The sequence below is a fragment of the Microtus oregoni genome, unplaced genomic scaffold (genome assembly GCF_018167655.1).
Source record: "Microtus oregoni isolate MIOR12 unplaced genomic scaffold, Mior012 000006F_ref0000085, whole genome shotgun sequence".
In the NCBI taxonomy this organism is placed as follows: Eukaryota; Metazoa; Chordata; class Mammalia; order Rodentia; family Cricetidae; genus Microtus; species Microtus oregoni.
In genome coordinates, this window is record NW_024543065.1 from 20,879,694 (window position 1) to 20,902,434 (window position 22,741).

Here is a 22,741-nt window from a genome sequence, read left to right on the forward strand (position 1 = left end):
AGCCTGTTTTATTTCCTTGAGATCATTCATACGCACAGGCTCCCATGTATCCTCCTTGATGACCCTAGGGTTTTTGGAACCAATCACCTTCTCTGTTGTTATTACTGGAAAGGCAGGTAGAGCTGTAGGTAGAGCTTTGTGGAAATTGTCCCGGAGAGACTTATCCACAGATGTAGTTAAAATTTGCCTTTCTACCCTTTGCTCTTCCTCATCAGAATTTAGAAATTCCTCAATCTTTTCAATTCTATTCACCATTGCCTTCTGCAATGTCTGAATCTCCTGTCCAGAATTATGTTCCAAAGCCTTCATTGAGGATTCTAAAGTATGAAGTTTGTCCGTTAGAGATAACATCTCATCTTTGGACATAATTTTTATGGCATAAACCGTGCCTTCTTTTATTGACAATCTTTCCGTCAATCTGTCATAAGCTTTAGACAAAATCCGATTGTCACATTCAGCAGTTTTGATTCTCTCAGTTAATGTTTCATTTCCTACAGAAAGGGACTGAATCTTATGGTCCAGATCAGCTGTTCCCTCTTCCATAGTAATGAATTTCTCCTTAACATCAGCCTGAAGAACTTCAACCTGATTCTTGAGAAGATTGTTATCAGCCTGGAGAACTTCAAACTGATTCTTGAAAAGATTGTTATCAGTCTGGAGAACTTCAAACTGATTCTTGAAAAGATTGTTATCAGCCTGGAGAACTTCAAACTGATTCTTGAGAAGATTGTTATCAGCCTGGAGAACTTCAAACTGATTCTTGAAAAGATTGTTATCAGCCTGGAGAACTTCAAACTGATTCTTGAGAAGATTGTTATCAGCCTGGAGAACTTCAAACTGATTCTTGAGAAGATTGTTGTCATTCTCAATTGTTTTTAAGCGTTCAATCTCTACCTTAAGAATCCTGGATTCGTCTCGTAAAGACTTTATCATATTTCTATTATCAAACCATTTGGTGCCAATGAAAACTACGAATCCCAGAAGGATCCATATATGTGGGGTGATAGACACCTCTCGTAAAATCTCCCACATGGTACAATTAAAAAAATCATTAAATTCTTGAACAGTAATGTGTTCAGACATTTTATTTATAAAAGAAAATTTTTTTTACCTGCAATGATCGGTTCCTGCCAGTGGTGGTCTCTGTGTTTTTGGAGCCTGTCCTAGAACTAGCTCTTGTAGACCATGCTGGCCTTGAACTCACAGAGATCCACCTGTCTCTGCCTCCCAAGTGCTGGGATTGAAGGCGTGCACTACCACTGCCTGGCCGGCCTCAAACTTGTGATCCTCCTGCCTCTGCCTCCTTCAGCAAATCCTACCTGCGTGGGCCACCACAACCGGCCAAGTAACTTTGTAACAGACCAAATCTGACGCTGTGGCAGCTTTTGTTGCAAAACCGCAAGTACTTGAGCTTCTGCTAATTCAGGCAGTGGGGTTCCGCTGCAAAACTTAGCCAAGGCAGGCAGAATGGGCCTGTGTCGCCGAGTGGGTCTCGGACTCCAGTGCCGGAGTCACGAACTGTGTTAGGTAGCGGGCTACCCGCTTGAGTCGGGGGCAAAATAGCCCGACGTTGGACGCCAAAATGTAGTGGCGTAAACGAATGCAGACAGAGTGTAAAAATATATATATAGCTTTAATGTAGAAATAGACTTACAGAACCACCGTTCCCACGGAGACCAGGAAAGCAGAAGCGAGAAGCTCGGATCTTGCTCGCCAAATTTATAGGCAGACATTAGCCCGAGGCGAACATGCCCCTTAAGGGGCGGGACTTATCCCTACAAGATACTTTTATAGAACTGAGTGGTTACAATCAGTCAGAGCCTAAAGAATTAGTGAATGATGAAGAGGAGTCTTCATCTCACTTGTTTATAATCAGTAATGCTGAAGACAGGGAAATGATAAAGAGGTTTAGAAGGAGCAAAAAGGTTTGAAAAAGTTGGTAACTGTGGTGGGAGGTCCTTCTGTCGATGTGTTGCTTTTATTGGTTAATGAATAAAGAAACTGCCTTAGCCCATTGATAGGGCAGAACTTAGGTAGACAGAGAAAATTAATGGCATGCTGGGAGAAAGGAGGCCAGGTTGGAGAGATGCCATGAGCTGCTGCCAGAGTCAGACATGCCAAAACTTTGCCAGTAATCCACTGCCACATGGCTATACACAGATTAATGGAGATGGATTAAATTAATATGTAAGAGTTAGCCAATAAGAAGTTAGAGCTAATGGGCCATGGAGTGTTTTAAATGAAATCGTGTTTTCTGTATTTATTTCGGGGCTAAAGAGCTGGGAACCCACAAGTGGCTCTCTCCTCCGACAGATTGACATGACAGTATGGGTAACTACATCCTCATAAAAACCTGAGAATAATTAAAAAGGAATCCTAGACACAAAAGAACAGAGTTAAGCATGGTTTGACAATGGCATTTTCTTGGATGGGCTTTGGTTGCAAGAAGCAGGCAGAGGCATGGCCCTTTAAAGAGTTTTCCTGACTCAGCGATAGCAGAAAAGCTGCACCATATTGAAATGCCAGCTTTCTGGATCTTGTTGCCAACGTGTCCTCTGGCTCTTTCGGGAGATGATGCATTTGGTTGGGGTCTGTGAGCAGACTGCTTCAGTTTGCTTAATGGCAACATGGACTGGCTGTGTGCCTGAGAATGGGATTGTGTGCATGGCTCTCAGTGGCCTGAGTGGCTCTACCATGATGGACTAGGTAGGCAAGTAGGAAGTATCATATATACCGTAGTAATGATGCAACTTAAGTTTTAATAATTGCTTAGCATTTTAAATTGTGCTCCTGAACAGTAACAAATTAGAGATATGCAATAAAGACAAATCCAGATAAGTCATAGTGTTGGACAAATGTGTGTAGACTTGGAAGAGAGAAGAAAAAGTGTATAGAGAGTCATAAAAGAAAGTTAATGCTTTAAAAAAAGGGTAAAGTCTTTAAAGAGACAGAGTACAGATAGTCATAGATTAAAAGGAGTAAAGAAAAATACGCCACATAAAAATGGAAAATTCACAGAGAGTCTGTATTATGTATATTATTATGTTATCTTTAAATTTTTTGACTGTGAATGAGCTAAGTATGGAACAGTATGAAGAAAACTATGCCCATATTCCCAAATATTGTCTATAATGTTTGTTTACATTTAAATGGGGGTATGATATAGAATGAGACATTTTATTATATGGGCTGCTAAGCTAAACCAGATGCATATCATAAAGGTATCATGACTCCAAAATTGGGTTTAAGGATATGTTGCTTTGGATTGAGGATCTTCTCTTGCTTCACAGAGGACGAGAACCTATAGGTTATATTCAGACTGTTGTAGTTTGATGGAACAAAGACCCCCAAAGTTCACTGTACATACCCCCAAAATTACTATGCCCAACAATCAGCAGAAAGCAGTATGGAGGAAACTTTGCCCATATTCACAAATATTGTCTATAAATATTCGTTTACATTTAAATGGTAGTATGATATTGATATGAACAATTTGCATTGGTATAGATCTTGGTTTATGGATACAAATTTATGGTCAATCTTAATATATATATATATATATATATATATATATATATATATATATATATATATAATTTCTGCTCTTGATTAAGGTGTTGTGATTTTATAGTTCATTTAAAATTGTAATGTATAATTAAGAAATACAAGTTAATAGATACTCATATAAAATAGTCAAGCTTGTAGTCATGTTGGTGTTAGTTAGATTTTCTAGATGTATAGAGATATATTTCAGTTAGATAGGTATCTTCAAATCTTTCAGAGACCTTCAGAATATGGCTTTTAAAATGTTTTAATAACTTAGGACTTTTCATGACAATGAGACACATCTGCTTCTGGCAGTACCAATCTACTTCAGGAGGAAGATAGGCATCGAAGAAGCTCCTTATGACATTTGTTAGATGAACTAGACATGCAGGATCCACAGAAAAATGAGCACTGAACTTGCCTAAAAAAGAGACAATCCTGTGGGGTTACTGCTTCATTAAAGAGTCTGAAAGACATTCTGTAGGATACAGAAGAAAGTGACTGACAAACTGCCAATATATGTGGAACAATCTTTGAATTTTCTTGCTTCAAAGAAAAGTCTGCTGGATACTATGGGCCAATAGACTGAAGATGGATGCCCCAATGGTACAGATGAACTTTGGATGACTATCCATGTAGTGATAAGTCTCTGTCAATTCTAGAATTTTGAAAGTTGCTTGCAATGCTCTTTCTGTTTACTTAAGTAATATTATATCCTTCTGGAGTCTTTGATTTAGTTGAAAAATTGATATGGTTTTCTTTAATTATGATAAAAGATAAAGTAGATATAAATATTGTAACTGTAATTCTTGACTGATATATGTTTTGTTATGTATAATTTTACTATATTAAAATTTAAGCCTTCCTTTCTGTTTAAACAGAAAAGGGGAAAATGGTGTGGGAGCTCCTTCTATGTGTTACTTTTATTGATTAATGAATAAAGAAAATTCCTTGGCCTGTTGATAGGGCAGAAGATACATAGGTGGTGAAAACTAAATGGAATGCTGAAAGAAAGGAACAGAGTTAGGGAGATTCCATGGAGCCACCATCAGAGTCAGACATGGCAAAACTTTGCCAGTAAGCCACTGGCACAGATTAATGGAGATGGGTTAAATTAATATGTAAGAGTTAACCAATAAGAAGCTAGAGCTAATGTGCCAAGCAGTGTTTTAGATCATATAGTTTCTGTGTGATTATTTCAGGGTTAAGCAACCGGGAACCAACAAGCAGCCCCTCCTCCAACAGGTGACCTCACTATAGTGGAGACTAGAAATTGCGGATCCAGGAGTCATGTCAGAAGAGCAATTCTCTTCTTGGTGTAGAAGGTCCTTCTGTTTATGTGTTGCTGTCATTGGTTGAATAAACTGCTTTGGTCTTTAATAGGGCAGAACTTAGGTAGGCAGAGTAGACAGAACTGAATGCTGGAAAGAAGGGCAGAGTGGCAAACATCATGGTTCTCCTGCCAGAGATGGATGCTGGTTAGAATTTCGACAGTAAGCCACATTCATGTGGTAATACACATTAGTGGAAATGGGTTAAACTAATATGTTTATAGTTAGCTAATAAGAAGTTAGAACTACTGGGCCAGGCAGTGTTTAAATGAATACAGTTTCTGTGTGTATTTATTTCGGGTGTAAGCTAGTTGGGTAGCCAGGACAAACAAAGGACCCGCTCTCCTTACAACGTCTTCCTACTGTAATAACTGGTTTAGATTTACCTACAGTACAGAGAGCTTCAAAGTAGAGCCAAACACCTAACAATAGTAATGAATCTCCTTTACAAGCATGTACCAGAGAAGCCAATAACAGAGGAAAATAGATGAATGGATTTCATGTTTTCCTCAATAGAACAAAAGGATGCTCAAGGAAATTTGCTTAGGATACATACTTGCATAATCAATTAAGTTACTCAAAGAATTAAAAACTAACTGAGCTCAGTATCTAATGGCCCCATTTATCCAGAAGGTATTAGAAAATATAGCAAAAGATGTTCTCCCTCCAGGGAATTAGAAGCAGATAGCCAAAGCTTGCTTGTCAAGAGGAGACTATCTATTGTTGAAAATCAAATTTGAGAACAGTGTCAGCTCACAGCTGAGAGAAACAGAGCTCAGCAGGTTCCTATTTCATATGAAATGCTTGCAGGTGAGGGACTTTATACAGGGGCAGATCAGTAGTTAGACTTTGATATGGCAGCATATGTCAAAATTAGCGGTGCCAAGAAGGCCTGGAAAAGATTTCCGTTGTGAAAAGATCAGACTGAGGAGCTATCTAGTATAAAACAGGAACCAGATGAATTATTTCCGAGCTTTGTTTCCAGACTAACACAGGCATCTAATGAGTTTATTGGAGACTCAGAAGCAGGGAGGTTACTATTAAACATCTAGCCTTTGAGAATGCTAATGCTGTATGTAAGGTGGCTCAAAACCTTTTATAAAGCAGGATATCATTAGAGACTATATCTGAATTAGCACAGATATTGGCCAATCGGGAATGGTCACAGCTGCTGTCTTCCAGGGAAAGACAATTAATGACATCCTGTTCCAGCAGAGAGATTTAGGCTCAGAAAGAATCCAAGCTACAGAACTTCCTGGACGATGTTTTGAATGGGGCATCAGGTCAGACTATATCCTGATAGGAAAGTAAGCCTAAGGACAAGAAGAGAACCAGGATAATGGAGGAGATGCAGTAGAAGAAAACATTGGACTAGTGAGTGCAGTTCAAAAAGAGATAACCTAGGAAATCCCTTTGTGTGGAACAGGTGCAGGGTTCAGCGTTAGGCCCTGAGACAAAATTATGGGGCAATTCAGCAACCTGTTCTCCAACAAGGAAATCCATTCAGGACCTTTTGCGAGGAACCCCAGGAAGTGCAGGGCTTGACATCAATTCTTTCATATACACAGTTTTGATACCCAAAGTGGGATGCAAACTTTTCCACTGGGGTTTATGGGCCCTTACCAAAAAGCACTGTAGGGCTGTTACTAGGAAGAAGTTGCACCATTATATAAGGAATTATTGTTGCTCCTGGAGTCATTGATGCTGATTTTGAGGAAGAGATTAAGATGATGACTCACTCACAAAGTGGAGTTTCTGTAGGAAAAACAGGTCAGAGGCTTGCACAATTAATTTTACTTCCTGCTGTGCAAACCAAAAATAAGATTAAAAAAGACAAGAGATGAAAGGATAGATTTGTTTTATCTGACACCTATTGGCTACAAGCCACAGGTCCCCACAGATAAGAACTCACATTGTTTATAAATGGAAAAGATTTTCAAGTCTTCTATATACTGGTGTGAATATTTTGGTTATAACTGTTAGCTAATGGCCTTCTAAGTGGCCAAAGACAGAGATATCACACAACTACAGTAGACCTCCTAGTGTATTTTTTGGAGAGGTCACTAAAAAATCTGCACTCCATGCAGACCCAGTATCCTGGGAAATGACGAGCCTGTATAAGTAAATCAGTGGCCTCTAACAAAAGAAAAATTACAAGCTGCCCAACAGTTAGTGCAGAAACAGATGAATAATGGGCATGTTATACCATATAATTCACCATGGAATTCTCCAATTTTTGTTATTAAAAAGAAATCAGGATAGTGGAGATTAAATTAGAAGTTATTGAAGGTTAATGCAGCCATGCAGCCTATGGGAGCATTACAACCAGGGCTTTCTTCTCCTTTTGGTATCTGCTCCCTGTCCGTGAGTTCTGGGTGTCTTGCTCCATGTATGGAATTGATTTAATTGCTTTTAATTTGTCAGGCAAAGCATATTTCTCAGTATTTAACCAGTACCAAGGCAGGAAACTAAAATGGCTCAGAAACTAACACATTAGTTTGACAGAACCATTCCTGTTGCCACCAGTTGCATTGCTTCTAGCTGCAACTCTGCCACCACAGCATTTGCTGGACAATAAAGATTGCAGTTTACTGGTTCACATAACAGGTAATTACTAAATTTATATGGCACACTACATTAATATTGCATCTTTTAGTAACTTTTTTGCTAATACTATAGATTGTATTATGTGAGGCTTATATGGTTATATTGACACTTCAATTTATTGGGTACTGGGATTCAGTTTTCTTCTTCATATTCTATCATTAAGAAAAATAATGGCATCTTTAGGAATGATACAATCTTTACAGACTAATAATGAACAGTTAGTTGACAGGATTAATACCATCGAAAATCAAAAGTTGCCTAAAAAATAAGACTATTAAAAAGGATAACATTAATTTGATAGACAAAATTGAATTCATATCTAAGGGTACTAAGAAGTTATCTGAGAGAATTCATACTGTTTGATTTGACAATCAAAATTTGTTAGAAAATTGTGATAAGTAAGCAGATAGACTGTCTCTCCAGGATAGCAAAGTGTACGCTATTCATGTAATGTTCAAGGATGAGATGTTATCTTTAAAGGAGAAACTTTAGACCTTGGAATAATATGTGCAGAATGAGATCAAATTCTTGGTGAAGGCCCTTATGCTGACCTTCTGACTCACAGGTTCAAGCTCTTTATAATGAATAAATTTTGTCCCTATGCCACACAGCAGCCTTTAATGCTTGAGACAGGATTCAAGAACTGAATCATATACCAGGGTTAAGCAGGGTCACAGAGAACTCTTTATTGACTTTTTACAAAGCTTAACTAAGGCTGTACAAATAGGAGCAACAGACCCAGATGCTAGATGAGTACTTATTAAATCTCTGGCTTTTAAAAATGCCAGCTTAGAATGCAAAAAGGTACTTGGGCCTTAAAAGTTTAGATCAGCTCCTATGAATGAATAAATCCTGCATACAATGAACATTGAGACATGGGCTATAATAATGAATCTTTGGAAGGAGAAGCATTTTCCTAGAGAATGAGGAAACATCAAAAGGTCAAATGTTTTTATTGTGGTAGAATAGTGCATCTGTGAAGGGATTGTAGACAATAAATTCCTAGGAGTAATATCTCCTCTGAGAATGTCAAGAATAGGAGGACTCAGCCTTCAGGTATATGTAGAAGGTATGGCAAAGGCCGACATTGGACCAGTGACTATAGATCAACAAAAGACAGACAAGGCAACCCAAATCCATTGGGAAACTCCTTGAGGGGCCTCTTGCAGGCCCCCAAGTCAAAAGTGGCCCAGTCATTCCCAGTCACTGTGGAGTACATATCTCACAAGGAAAATTTAAAAAATTCAGAGAATTCTGTAAAAGACCATACTGTTCTATATGATGACATAAACAGGGAAGATAAGTCAAAAATTCCAATAGGAAAGAGGAAACGTATATTCTGGCAGACTTCTACAAATGATCAAAGACCAAAGCTAAGAGTGTGTACAAATGGCATTGTAATTTTTGGTTTGATAGACACAGGTGTGAATGTGAGTATCATTATTCCAGAATCTTGGCATACAAATTGTCCTCTTCAAGAGGCAGATGTTCAATTACTAGGAATTAGAACCATATCACAAGTTAAACAAAGCACAAGATGTGTTGACCTCATTGGGCCAAAACATCAAAAAAGGAAGCTGAAGCCATATGGGGCTAATATTGCAGTAAGTTTATGTGGTCGTGATCTGCTGCAGCAATGAAATATCCAGATTAACATTCCAAATTGGCTTCTTCAAGAGGCAGATGTTCAATTATGAGGAATTGGAATCATATCTCAAACAAATCAAGAGATGGATTGATTATATTGGGCCAGAAGGTCAAAGTGGGAAGCCACATGTTGCTAATATTGCAATAAATTCATGGGTAATGACCTGCTGCAGTAATGGAATACCCAGATTAACATCCTTGCAGCTCCAGGAACTCATGCTTCTGGGAAGGATATTATAAGGTGCTATACACAAAGGTCACCAGCCATTCAGGCTGTACAAGAACATAAAGTAACTAGCAAACCTTTAGAGGTAACAGCAGCCCTACCTTTAAAATGGTGAACTGAGATACCAATATGGGTTAAGCAGTGGCCTCTAGCTGAAGATAAATGGCAGGCTTTGAAACAGCTGGTAGAAGAGCAAGTAGATGCTCACCATATTGAAGAATCCACCAGCCCTTAGATTTCTCCTTTATTTGTTGTGAAAAAACAAATCTGGCAAATGGAGAATGGTGACAGATCTAAGAGCTGTCAATAAGATAATTGAAACTATGGGCCCTCTACAATCTGTAATTCCTCTGTCTTCTCTATTATCAAAATGATGGCCTCTAGGTTATAAAAGAGGTTTGCAGAAAATTAGGCACAAATTTGGAGAGACTGGTTGCTGACTCTTAATGACCTCCAAAGATTGTTAGGAGACACTTCCAGCATACAGCTGGCTGTTGGGACAAAACCTGGTCTAATAATTCATTTAAAGAAAACCTTAGATGGTGATAAAGACTTGACTAGTCACAGAGAATTCACAGCTGAAGCAGAAAATGAATTGAAAATTGTTGAAGAGAAATTACAGGAGGCACATGTCGATACAGTGAATCCAACTCTTAATTGTATACCAGTCATATTGCCTTCCATAATTTCTCCTACAGGAAATTTAATGCAGAGGGATGATATCATAGAATGGATCTTTTTACCACATACATCCAGTAAAAAAATTAAAAGCTATGTGGAAAAAGTCTCTGAATTAACAATAAAAGGTAAATTGAGATTTTGTCAACTTGAAAGTAAGACCCAGCAGAGATTATAGTGCCTTTCATTACTGATGAAATAAAAAAGTATGGGAAGGGAATGAACCATGGGAAAGAGCTTGTGCTATTTTTTTGAGAGAAATTAATAGCAATTATCCCCAAAATGATAGACTTAAACTTATAAAGAGAACTTCTTGGATCCTTCACTGAATTGTACATGATGCTCCAATTACTGGAGCATGTACATTTTATACTGATGTAAACAAATCAGGGAAGGCAGGATACAAATCAGAAGAATTAAATAAGGTATAATAAAGCCCTTAAAATTCTGTCCAGAAGGCAGAATTATATGGTATTCTCATGGTGCTAAGAAATTTTAAAGAACCTCTTAATATAGTTACTGATTCACAATGTGCATAAAGAGTTATCTTGCATACTGAAACTGCTGAATTTTCACAAGACGATTGCATAATTGACTTCATTATTTATCGAGATGTAAGACATGATTAGGAATAGGCTTTGTCCTACATACATATCACACATCTGATCCCAAATGGGTCTGCCAGATTCTCTAGCACAAGGTAATGCAGTAATTGATCAATTATTGAGTGGAAGCATTTGTAGGCCTCAGAATATCATAAAAATTATCATGTCAATAGCAAAGGTTTAAAGAAAAATTTCTTTATTAAATGGGAACAAGCTAAGGAGATTATAAAGAGCTGCCCTACTTTCTCTTTCTATAACCAAACAATGCTACCTGCAGGGACTAACCCAGAGGGTACTCAAAGGAATGATTTCTGGCAGATGGATGTGATCCACTTTGCAGAATTTGGAAAATTAAAGTATGTACAAGACATCATTGGCACTTATTCAGGTTTTCAGTGGGCAACGGCTTTACGCTCAGAAATGATTGATTCAGTAATCACACATTTATTAGAGTTCTGGCCATCATGGATATACCTGCTTATATAAAGACAGATAATTGTCCAGAATATGTCTTTAGGAAAATGGAACAGTTTTTTCTTATTATAATATTAAGCATATTACAGGTATACCACACAATCCTCAGGTCAGACAATTATAGAAAGATCAAATTGAACTATAAAAGATATGTTAAACAAGCAGAAAGGGGTGGATAATGCTTCCAGAAATAGATTGCATAATGCTTTATTAACCTTGAATTTTCTTAATGCTAATGAGAAAGGGACAACAGCAGCAAAGATACATTGGATAATAGAAAAGTCTTCTGAATTAAATCAGCCAGTTTATTTAAAGGATGTGCTGACCTCACAATGGAAGCCAGGAGATGTGCTGCGTTGGAGAAGGGGTTTTGCTCTTGTTTCCACAGAAGAAAACTATGGATACCATCAAATTTAATAAAGATTCAGTTTGAAAAGGAGAAACTCTTGAAAAAGAGAAATGACAGCTCGTCCATAACAATGACACCCATACATGTGGTAAGGAAAGCATATAGGGTTGGGGCAGGGTTCTGTTCTTTGCAGGAAAATACTCATCTTCAAAAATTCAAGAGACCCTGGATGTTTGGATTCTTACAGAAGGAAAAATAACTATCCAATAAGGGTCATCAAGAAAAACAAATATGACTCATAAGTAGAGGTGGTAAAACATATACATATATGTATATATATTTATGAATACATAGAGATGGCTTTGGAGTTGTACACTGGCTCTGTCCTTCTCTAAATCCAAGAATGTTGTTAAAATAAAACTTCAGAATTTCTGTCTCATGTCAGGAGCCATGATATGGGACAGAAAGTAAAGATAATTTAGAAAAAATTAGTTTTCTTCTTATCTATTTTTTCTATTGTACCTTTTATTGAATATATATGACTGTATATGTCTATATAAATAATGTTTAAGTTTTCCACAATGAACAATGAAATTTCATGCAGTAATATTTGAAGTTTCCAGGAAAAAGAAGGGGTCCCACAATAACAACTACACCTGGTTGATATGAAGTCATGATGCTAATAGTGCTACTACAAGACCTGTTTTGGGTACCATTTGCTCAAGATGGTTCCTATCGGTTAGTGGAAATGGTGCACTTTTTAAATAATGTTCTTGCCAGACCTCCAAATAGGAAGATAAGAAAAATCCCACCAAATACTCAGAGAATATTTGCAATTATACCAGACAGTGATCTTGGAACTTAACCATCATTTTACTTTCAGAGGATCCCATAAAAAGAACATTGCCTCCATGATAGCTGGAAGTAATTCTAGAAGATAACATTCCCTCTTCCGACAAAGTTTGTCCTCAGGGTTAGGAACATCATTTAGGGGTTGATTATAATTGGTATAGGGTTGCCGGTTGTAGGCTCAGGGATATCTTTGAAAAAAGGGAAAATTGGATGGGATAATAGATTAGTATGTGTCTAATCACACTAATAATAATAGTGAGTAATAGAGTGAATACTTGTGAGTTATTATTTGTAGGCAATTACATTGGTATAGATTCTAATATATTGATGCAAAGTTAAATTATATTGAATATTGTGTGCACACATGTTCTACCTCTGCTTAAAACTTTTTTTATATTGATATATAGTTATCATATTGCAATGTAAAGTTCTACCTCTGATCAAGATACTTATACATTGTTTACATTTGGAAGTCATTTTCCTCACTTGTTGCACATTTGCTTATTATATAATATTCAATTATGAAGTCTTAGTCTTTAAGTTATATAGGAATCACGAATTATAGATCAATAGTCATATAGATTTGTCTTACTTATAGTTAGAATAGTCAGGTTCTTTAGATACATAGAGATTATACTCTGCATAGATAGGTATTCTTCAACCACTTCAAAGAGCTGTAGAGTATGTAATTTATATAACTTGGGGTTGCTATTTTAGTGAGACACGATTGCTCCTGGCATCTCCAATTTGTTCCTAAGAGAATGTTGAGCACTGAAGTCACTCCATTTGGAGCTTGTTTCCTTCTTGGCAAAACTGGCCTTTGGGCAGAGAAATGCCCATGCCTCAACCACTGAGAAGATACATAGTATCTGGAAATGGATAAGCAGGACTGTCAAATCATGCCAAGACAGAGTAAGATGGTTTGGGAAAGTTTTCTGCCTCTGAAAATGGTCTGTCAGTTATTCTAGGCTTTAGCTAAAGTTGGTTGCTTCAACGTTGCAAATGAGACTTTGGGTTATTGCCCAGGTAGCCAGTTGTCTCTGTCATTTATTGTACAAATTGGAAGTTGCTTGATTGTACTTCCTGCTTACTCAAGTAATATTATTTCTCTTCTCAGATCTAATATGGGGTTGAAGACTAGATAGTCATAGTTAATTTGCTTTCATGACTTAGCCAAATTATTTATTTATACAAGACTTAAACTAGTTAAGATAGGATAATTATTGAATATATTTGTTCTTATTGTATATAATTTTGTATTAGGCTTAGAACTCTCTTATTTTAACAAAAGTGGGGGGTGCTATAGAAAGTCTTACTGCCAGTGATTACCTGCCCACTGGGGCGTGGCCTCTTACTATATAAGCTGATGTAGAACATGCACCCACTCTCTTTCTGGTTGCTGGATTTGTCTAATGTTCTCCATTCATGCAGAGGAGTCTGACTTGTGGTTTACCCCTAAATAAATATCAACTTCTCAATTCTGAGCTAGTGTGTTATTTCTTTTAAGTGTCCTTTCACACAGCTCCTTGAAAACAGAACTTCAAACGATAAAAATGGGAGAATTATATCCTCAAATGCCACACAATGCTTTAAATCATGCACTGTTTACGCTAAATTTCTTGAATATGGATGCCCATGCGTGATCAGCAGTGGACAGATTGTGGCAAAATAATACAAAGACCACCTTTGCTAAAGAAAGATGGAAAGATCCTTGTACTGGAAAATGGAGAGAACCAGACCCTATATTAATACGGGGTCGAAGGCATTTATGTGTTTTTTTTTTCCTGAGGATGAAGATCATGCAAGATGTCTTCTATAACAACTGGTTTGATGAGTCCAACAGAAGACCACCAGAAGTGATGACATAGTAACTGATAATGCTCTTCAGGAGAGTCAGAGTGAAAGGAGATTGAGAAACAAACCGTGGTCCAGCCTTCCCCACCACCAGAGAGAGGAGTGACTAATCCACTGTGCTTGGCTTGTTGCCACCACTCCACACTGTAGGGTGCCATTCTGTTCTACAGGACGCTGAGCTGCTTCCAGACACTCAGAACACAGACCAAGAAGCTTTGCTGCAATGACCTGACCACAATGACTACAACTTGCTTACAGTCTGAATCTTGTTTGCTTTGGAGTTGAAATGTAGACTGAATATTTCACTGTTATAATCTTGGGGACACACAACTCATTTAAAATATTGGATCTGAAAAATAGAACTAAACTTTCCCTTGGGGAAAGAAAGACACAAAATATATAATGACTGAAATCCTTCTTCATTTAAGACAGGTGCATCCTAAGGGTTTAACTACTGCCCAGAGACAGGAACTGGTATTGCTAACATCAATGTCATTGTAGTCATTGTGCTCTCACCCATCAGAAAAACTTTCCTTGTCTTTTGATTAATATGGATTTAAGAAGATTATGATATGTTAAATTGTGGATTTATTGTTAATTCCCAGTCTAGAATTATGGCATTGACCTAATAATGTTTTTAACTGCTTATACGATGTTGAGAAAAGTTTGACACACCCTGTAAATGTTTGGGTGTAATGCATATGTTAAGAATTTTGTATTTTGATATAATGTAAAAAAATTAAGAGGTGCTTTAGACCAGCTGAAGAAACATTTTCAACTCAGGTGACCCTCCTCCCCTTTAAATAAGAGACTATGTAGGCTTTAGGAGCATGATTATTCATAAAACATTATGATCTATCCTGACTAGAACGTATGGCTTCAAGATACAGAGCCCAAAAGTGCTTTTGTCCCTTAATCTTTTTTCTTCACAGAGGTCAGCAGTCAGAGACATTTGAAGCTTCTTTTACTCAGAATCCTAAGACAGGAGCTCACATAATTAGGATGACTGTTTCCAAAGACAGGTAAATTTAGCTAAATGAAGAAGTCTTTGCCTACGGCAGACATGATAATTGTCCTGTTGCAGAAGTGATGTGGGAGTGTCATATATCAATCTGTTGATTTCATTGGTTAAGCAATAAAAAGAAACTGCTTGGCCCTCATAGGTTAAAACATAGGTAGGAGGAGTAAACAGAACAGAATGCTGGGAGGAAGAGGAAGTGAGCTCAGAGAGACGCCATGCTCCTTTCTACCGGGTAGACGTGATAGCTCTGCTCTCTGAGACACACGCGATGAAGCTCCGACCCAGGATGGACGTAGGCTAGAATCTTCCCGGTAAGACGGGTGCTCACTAAGATCGGTGCTCACAGATTATTAGAGATGGGTTGATCGGGATATTAGAATTAGCCAGTAAGGGCTTGAGCAGTGTTTAAATGAATACAATTTGTGTGTTGTTATTTCGGGGCATAAGCTATCAGGCGGCCGGGGTGCTGGGGACACAGCCCCGCCGCTCCTATTTCAACACAGAAGTGCAGGTTTTATTAAAATTAATAAGATAGAGAGGATTATAGGGGCAGTATTGTACCAGCCCATATTTCCACATTGTATGTTGGCCAGAATTCTGAGTGACCTTCAGGACACAATTTGTATTTACCACACAGAAGGTGGTCACCTAGGCTTTTGAGACAACCTGATGCCATCCTAAATGAAGGGACAGGATATGCTGATATCCCTCTGCTCCTTCTATTATAACTTAGGAGATTGGATGGTGATGAGATGTTAATTCAGTCTACTTGACAGAGCAGCCATAGTTGCAGACTTGACCTAACTCATTCTCCCCTGCTACCCAGGACATAGAATGCTAATGAACTTCCCCCTTAGTTTACCTTTTGATATAAAAATGTTTGGATAATAAACATAGGCATTCTTTAGTATTTGAATGAACTATGAGACTCCCTCCCGTTATTACCATGTGAACTCTGTCTCAATTATTCCCATATTCCCACTCTGGTTTTTGAAATAATTTATGTCTGGGCCAGACCCTGACACCATTATACTTTTGTTATGAAAATAATAAATTTCTTAAGGATTATACTTTAAGTGTCCTCTTCCTAAGGAAAGGATAACCTGCTGTCTCTGTGTAGTATTTCTGAGACTTGACATCTGAGAGAACATTTCTAATAAATTTTTTCTACCCGAATAAGACCATGAGACTTAAAAATATTGTTCTTATATAGTCACAAATATCATGTGAAAATATGATTATGATATACCTTTCAACAGAAGAAATTACAATAAGAATATAGTATAAATACATTTAAAATTATAATAATGTGTCATATTTCCATATGCCATTTTTGTACATACATTTTGGGGTGATTCTCCCACACTCCTCCAGATCTCTCCACCCCCTGTCACTGCACATGTCCCCTTTCATTATTTTTCTTAACTGTCATAAATGTTATATTATTCCAATGTTTTCCTTTTATAACACCTTTTCCCTCTTACTATCTCTTTACTATTTGCATGACTTATATTTATATTATATTCATATACCTACACATGTATAAAAGCTGGAAACTAGAATCTGTGTATGATAGGGAACATGTGATAATTTTTCTTAGTGAGCCTGAGTTACTTCACTTAATATAATCTTTTACAGCTTCATTCATTTTCCTTCGAATTCTATAATTTCATTGTCTTTACAACTGAATAAAATTCCACTTTCATTATCCATTCATTAGTAGGTAAATATTGAGGTTGTGTCCATTTCTTTGTTATTGTAAGTAGAACATCAATAATAATAATAATAATAATAATAATAATAATAATAATATCCATAAAGCCCCATTAAGAGAACTATTTTCCTTTTGGTCAGGAGAATGAAATCTCTGAATTTTACAGTTGGGCATTACAATGACCTGGCTATGGTACCCCTGTAGGGAGGCAGGCTTATTTTAATGCATGCTAAAGAGATAAGAGGAACATTTATCCCTTTATTGAAAAAATACACTTTTTCTTCCCAGAATTCCAGCTTTCTAGACTAGTCACTATAAGTTACCATGAGTTTCTGTTGGGTCTGCCCAACTCTCCTTCTTCTTCTTTTTCTTCTTCTTCTTCTTCTTCTTCTTCTTCTTCTTCTTCTTCTTCTTCTTCTTTTGTCTTTTACTTTCAGAAGCTAAGCAAAAGTAAATATGCTTTCTCTAGTACTTTGGACCTTTTCACTCATGTCTCAATCTCCCACTGTGCCATGTGACTGCTTGTCCACCAAGTGACTGACCTCTGTCTTGTCCCAACTCATAAGGCATGCCCCCTTCCTCTTCTCTGCCTCCTTCCTCCAAGCAGCTTCTGAGGTTTATAGCTTGCCTGCTGTGGAGTTTTACTTTAAAACTCTTTTAATGAAATTATCCTTTGGTCTGTGCTTAAATTCTTATATTACTGGGACAAAGAATTCAGAGAGGGGACTGTGAGATTTTGGTAGACTCCCCAAAATATCTAGTAATACATGAGTGTGTTATACACTGAACAAATCTATATCTCTGTGATAGTATGTTGACTCCCTTGGGTATGTGTGCAAGAGAAGTAGAACTGTCAGATTTTAGCCCTATTATTAGAATTTTTGAGAACACTCCATCCTGATTTCCACATAGTAACTTCAACAGCTTACACTCCCACTCATAGTGAATAAAGGTTCCTCTTGCCTCACATTCTAACCAGTGCATGTAGTAAAAATGTACAGTAAAACAGGGAAGAGAGTGGGACATTGGGACATGGTGAGCAGCACATGAATGGACTTATGAGCTCTCCACAGACTAACCCAGGGGCAGCTGGAGAGCATCCATATGTGGTTTAGGTCTTGGCAGAAAAATATTACTTTCAGCAGCAAGGGGAAAAACAAATTTCAGATAGCGGAGGAGAAGTAGATGCCAGAGTCTGTTCTAGAGGCTCAGCTTCAATGAAAGATTTTGTCCTTCTAGTATGAGAGTCAATGTTGGGGACTGGAACTTCAGCTCAAAATAGATAACGTTTCAGAATATTTGTTCTGTGCTCTTAATACCAGTGCATCTTAAGGAGAGGTGGAGAAGGACACACACACACACACACACACACACACACACACACACACAGAGAGAGAGAGAGAGAGAGAGAGAGAGAGAGAGAGAGAGAGAGAGAGAGAGATGAGGCAGTGCTGAACTTTCAACAGAGGATAAAGTTGTTTTAACAAGAATCTTGTTGAGTTGGAAGCTAAGGATTCTAGAGGCAAAGATCCCTCCCTACATGACTGCATGGAAGTTAAGAGGAAGAGCCATGGACTGTACTCATCAGTTAACCTGCAGAATATTTCTAGCTATAGAGGAAAAACTTCAAGCAGATGTAGCAATGTTCTGTAATAAGGATATCTGGTTTGAGCCATAGAGTGTGATGGACTAGAGACAGGCCTGAAAATGTAAGAGACCTGTGAAGAATGGAGGATCATAGGGGCTGGTGTATGTTTGGACAACACAGCCCAGATACTGATAAAGTACAGCCAAGATAGATAGTGCTGAATCTTAGCAAGTGAGCACAAAATCAGTGACACCAGGAACCTATAAACAGTTATATAAATTGTTATACAGCCATTTATTCCAAAAGTAACACCTTTATAGTATTCTGTATAAATGTGTCCTTAAGGAAAGAGGCCTGAGATTTCATCTTCTCCCTATTCTTGACTGTCACCTGTGTGTATACCTCCAAACAGCCTGAGTGCTGGTGAATGAAGCATGTCACATGTACCCATGTCTTCTTACATTTTCTTCCACATGCAGGCCTCCCATGACGGGTCTCCTTTCCTGGTATGGAAACTTGAAACTTACAGGACTATGTACAGAGTTCTTCCCCTAACACACAATTTAGTAGATCAGTTTTGTTCTCTCTCTCCCCTCTCTCTCTTCCTCTCTCTTCTCCCTCCTTCCTGTCTAACAGGTTCAAGTGTGTCTTCAGAGGTTCAGAGTTTCTAATTTCTTTTACCTTTTACCCGAAAGCAATAGCCTTTTGCTATGACATCAAAATGTAAATCTGTTCCAGTTATCTTACAGATTCCTGGGAAACTACTACTATATCAAAATCAGGTCTTGTAAAAAAAAGTAACTGTCTCCAGAGCCTTTCACTAACTCCAGCCAGTTTCAAGCATATTTTATAGGTCACTCTTGCTGCTCAGGCCAAGACCAATCTAAAAAGCACTCCCTAGACAGTGTCAAAAGACCTGCAGCAGCTCCTGGGACTTCACCATTAGTACAAAATCTGGATTAAAAACACCTGCCAACTAAAATCTGGTTTTTAAAACCCAGGGTTATCTGTGGTTGTGTCTTTTCCCATGGCTAGCCCCATTGAACAGGGCCAATAATTACAATAATTTTTTCTCTTAACCACCTGCCTTCTCAAACTCCAGGATGACAGCATACCAGATGCTGCTCCAGCCACACTTCTCGCTGAGTGTGAGGCACGAACTTCCATCAGTCCCCTCTTCCACATTGCTCCATGCCTGCAGGAAGTAGCCAGACTTGAGCCAATCCCCCTATATACATGAACTCTGGGATGTTTGGTCAAAAGTGAGATCCCAATCCTCTAACACCCGTATAGCCAAAGAGTCTGGAATGTAATATTGAACTGGACTCTAATTCCCAGCTGTTTAGACTCTAACTTCCAGCCTGCCAGTGCTGACCCCACTTTGGGGAGGGACAGGACCACTCCCACAGGGTATTTAGTCTCACTCTAGAAAAAGAAACATGTGATTTTGAGATTGCTTGGTCTCCTCTCCCCACCATGCTGTCTTGGTCCACCCAAGAGTGTCACATTTATTAAACACGGGCATTTTAATTTAGTCTTATCTGGATTGATTGGAGTTCTTTGCATTGGTGGACCATCTTTTTCTTAAGATTAAACTAAACAGTACATTTTTCTGAAAAGGACTCAACAGCTAAGAAAATAATACAACTAACAAATGGAAGTTAAAATTTTTCTACACACAAAAGGAGCAATTAATCAGTAAACATACAGCCTAGAGAATAAAGTTGTTGCTTGGTATATCTGTTATATCTAGAATTCACAAAAAACTAAAAAAAAATCCATAAATATAAAAAAGCAAAGGCCCAATCTAGAAATAGACTAATGAAATGAAACTACTGTGTATTTATGTTTTATCACATACCTAGGCCCTAGATCTTCTGATATATAAAAACCACATATAATGAGGTTCTGACAGAAGAAAGAATTTGGCAGTAGGGGTAGGGAAAAGGAAAATAAAGGTGGCAAGAAGGTAGACATGTTCAAAATACATGGTAAATTAATGCTTGAATGATATTTTCTTTATGAAACTTGGTAAAATGAAGATATGCCACTAAACACAAGTAATAGCCAGTTGTATATGCACTTCTCAGTTATGTGATGTATCATCATAAGGGGTATGAATAGATACAGACTAGTAATAAACACAAGAAAAATAAATGATTAACTTAATCATCATTAAATGATTTACTTAATATGTAAACATATTATTTGATATACTAAAATAGATAAATCTTACCTATTAGTAATTACTAGTGAAATTTCAATGAATATAATCTCAGATAACAATAAGTTCTCAACATTAGTTAGATTTTTGATTAATTATTACTTTTTACCTGAAATTAAACTCAAGAAAGAAATATCTAAAATAAAATAGAACTAGCTATGCTAATTCCATAAGTTTATTTTTATTCAGAGAGAGAGAAAGAGAGAGGGGAGAGTGAGAGAGAGAGAGAGGAGAGAACTTAAAAAAAGATTACACCTTTGCTCAATTCAGTTCTGGCAAATATCTACATAGGGTTTGCCAGATAAATCTCTACTTAATGTTTAAATAGGTAAGAGGACATTACAGGTTTTAAACATTAGAATGTTTTATTTCAGTTGTCTATTCTCAAGGAATTTTGGTGTACATTAAGAAAATAAATGTGTTAAATCTAAAAACACAGTTCCATCTAAATTGCATGCCAGCAAACAGCATTTAATTTCTTTTAAACTACAGGGTTTCGATTTCTGCAGAGAAGAAATAGTAAATCTTTTACTTTAGATTCACCTGTGTACAATCGAAAAATGCAATCTGGGTCTTAGCCTCTATTGATTATATTTCTGTGAGGCAAAGTCCAGGCAACCTGACTAATGAGTAATGGGAGCAGAATACCTCGGGTCTGTTAACAAAAGGTGGTATCAAGATGGTAAGTGAAGCAATATGTTGACACTGGCACCATAAATTTTCTACCAACTGACTTATCTACTCCCTGCATTATCATTATGATTTCCAAAAAGTCTGGTCAACGAGCAGTGTGTTAGGCTGATGATGGAAATTACAAAATAATCTCACACTAGTTTAGAATTATAAATATTAAAAGGGCTATTTATTTAAGGGAAAAACTTACAGATCACTGTCCTAGATAACAGTCCTCTGCATGAACAGGAACAGAGTCCAGGATCCAGAAGCGGGAGCCAGAAGCAAGTGAGCAGGCACACATTTCACAACTGCTTTTAGAGTATCAGAGACCACGCCCAAGTGGGCTGGTATCTTAAAGGCCATTGGCTGAAGGAGTGGAATCTGTTCTCACAGCACCTCCCCCTTTTGTTAAAATAAGAGAGTTCCAAATCTGAGCCAAAACTATATACACTAGGAACAGATATCAAGTATAATTAGAATTACAACCAGCACAAACAATATTAAGAAAGGAACATATGATACATGTTTTAATAAACATTCTACCCTAAGAAGTCTAAGTCTTGTATAGGAAATGGATTGACTAGATTATAAGAGTACAGTAACTATGGCTACCTAATCTTGAACCCTGTGGAAGGCCTGAGAAGGGAGATAATATGACTTGAGGAGGCAAGAACAATCCAGCAGCTTCCAAAGCAAATAAAATATGATGGAGACAATTACCTATCTGAGCAATCACCCAAAATCTCATTTTCCATTATTGAAGCAACCAACTTTGGCTAAGGCCTAGCATAACTGACAGACCATTTTCAGAGGCAAGACATTTTTTTTTCAGAACCATCTTACCCTGTCTTGACAAGATTTGACAGAATTTTTCCTTGTGTCCTGCTCATCCTTTTCAGATACCATATACTTTATCAGTTGTTGAGACATGGGCAGTTCCTTGCCCAAAGGCCAATTGTTCCAAGAAGAAAAAAAAAACTCTGAATGGAGTGTCTTTGCTGCTCAACATTCTCATGGAATAGATTAGTCTGACAAATTCTTCTATATGTTGAGCATGTAGTTGCTCTTGTACCAGCTATTCTAAAGCCTGCAACCTTTCCTCAGCTAGAGGCCACTGCTTAAACCATATTGGTTTCTCAGTTAACCATTTTAAAGGTAGGGCTGTAGGCACCTCTGAATGGTTATCAAATGCTTTGTGTTCTTGTACAGCCTAAATGGCTTTTGTCTGTTGAATATAATATCTTCTAATATTTTCCTCAGAAATGTAAGTTTTTGGGGCTGTAGGAATGTTAATCTGGGTATTCCATTGTTGCATTAGGTCAAGACCCCACAAATTTACTGTAATATAGG

General features: G+C 37.5%; 1 protein-coding gene across 1 annotated transcript in view; it reads right to left on the reverse strand.

Moving 5' to 3' along the window:
- LOC121449731 (amine sulfotransferase-like) overlaps positions 1–21,707 on the reverse strand; it is a 46,134-nt gene extending 24,427 nt beyond the window's left edge. Inside the window, exon 1 of the mRNA XM_041654383.1 lies at positions 21,600–21,707. The gene's annotated coding sequence lies outside the window, so the exon portion shown is untranslated. The remainder of the gene's footprint in view (positions 1–21,599) is intronic.
- Between the last annotated feature and the right edge of the window lie 1,034 nt (positions 21,708–22,741).